At 47.7% G+C, this 2000-nt stretch overlaps 1 long non-coding RNA gene across 1 annotated transcript in view; it reads left to right on the plus strand.

Annotated features, from left to right (window-relative positions):
* The window catches only part of LOC118477424, a 13630-nt gene that overhangs the window by 7795 nt on the left and 3835 nt on the right, over positions 1-2000 (plus strand). The gene's annotated exons all lie outside the window — the stretch shown is intronic.

A 2000-nucleotide genomic window follows, 5' to 3' on the forward strand; every position in this document is an offset into this window, starting at 1 on the left:
TTCAAATGGTCAGACTACACAAAATGAATCCCCCCACCAACCCCCTACACACGCCAGTCCTCCTGGCTCCGATTCATTTATTGTCGATCAGTAAGGCACTTGAGGTAGGTCACACACGGGCCGTATTGGTGAGGACTCTATCTTCAGACTGTCGCTCAATCGACTTGGCATTTGGTATAGTGGTTGCAGTTAAGTCAAGCGGTCGCGATCGGGGAATTGAATCGCAATTAATTGCCGGTGAAGAGAACTATAAATGTGTGACTGGGAGGGAGCCAGTGCGGAGTTAGGAGGGTTATCTCCCGCTCGTTGATTGTGTTTGGATTTCCGCTCTGGCGTCGCCGTGGCAACGCGATAAGCTTTTTTTTATAAATCGAATCGAGGCACAGCGTTGTCAGCTTGTCGGTCGACCGCCAGAACAGAGAGGTTTCAACGGGGAGAACTTGACAGTTGGACGTGGGCTGCACAGTTAGGCCCTGAATCTAGTGCACACGACTGAGACACAGGTGTTTTTTTTCCTCTGGTTATGCAGTGATGTGCAGAAAACATGCCGCCTGTTGAAGAAGTATCCCTCAAAAGACGTTAGAGATGGATTGGTCGCACTCTCTGTCCAGCAACAGAAACAGAAGGCAATCGCCAAGTCGGACGCCGCAAGGGAAAAGTAAAAGAGGCCGACCACAAATCACATGGCGTCAAGAGTTGAAAGGGAATACAGTGGAACTCGGATTCAACGAATACTCGAATTCAACGAAAACTCGGATACAACGAAAGGAGTTGGATTCCCCGTTTTATTTTTTCATTCATAAAAATCAATCAAAATAAGTCGGATTCAACGAAGTCGCTTGCAGGGTGAACAGACCCAGCTGACGTACGTGGCCTCGCTCTTTTTTCTAGCACCAAAACTTATCTATTCCTGGAAACCATACGTGGCACCTGCATCGTGAGGCCATTATTCCCTTAGCCTTTTTTTATATCTCATGCGACCAGTCAGCGTCCTTCTTTCATACCAACACACATGTTATTAGCATGCACAGTTGGTAGGAAATTCTTACCGTGTGTCGAGGTCGGACGGGCGGCCAGCACACAAATGATTGTGTGTGTGCGTGTTTCTGATGGGGATTAGGGAGGGGACACACGCGGTCCGGGCGTGGAATGTCAGCAGAAGAATCGAATGCGTCAGAGTTATTTTCTCTCCCCGTCTACTGATCGGCATGACAATTGTAAGCTAATCTTGTCTTAGGCCTAACATAGGTCTAATGAATTGCTCGCTGGACTGTCGAATCAAACGTTGCCGTATGCTAGGCTCTACACAGCAACATTACTTTTTTGGGCAAACTATACATTATAGATGATAAATGACACTGGCATGCATATGAACGAATCGGCCCTTTTGCACAGTGTTTGCTTGGTAGAGTGTATTTTGCTGGAATTTCCCTGCATTTCTTGGGTATGGCATCAAAGGAACGTAAATGCTTCTCATTTGAAACCATACGCTACTTTTGATCGAGAAATTCGAATATATTATACATTACGTGCTCGGCGCCTGTATTATCTACACAAAAACCTCTTGTTTTCTATTTATAACCAACACTTGGATTCAACGAAATCGAAGGTCAGGCCCGATGGCTTCGTTGAATCCGAGTTCCACTGTGCAAGGAGGCTGGGGCGTACGTGGGGACAGCTGGAGGAACCGTCCCAGGGTCGGGATGAGTGGAGACCTCTTGTCGGCCAGGCGGGACCACGTAGGCCTGATAATACGGGGTGGTCATTTGGGGGATCGGGTCTGGTCGGGGCGGTTTGCTAACCAGATTAAGGGTGCGAATCTGCTGTCGTGGCACAAACCGATTGTGCCCGACTTGCGGACTCAAAAGTTTGGGGGGTTTTTTAACGCGTTTGTTTTTCAGCGACGAGTGGGGCGATCGACCCTTTATTTTTAAAATATATTTTACACACACACACTTACACACACACACACACACACACACACACACACACACACACAC

The sequence above is a fragment of the Aplysia californica genome, unplaced genomic scaffold (assembly GCF_000002075.1).
Source record: "Aplysia californica isolate F4 #8 unplaced genomic scaffold, AplCal3.0 scaffold00090, whole genome shotgun sequence".
Taxonomy (NCBI): Eukaryota; Metazoa; Mollusca; class Gastropoda; order Aplysiida; family Aplysiidae; genus Aplysia; species Aplysia californica.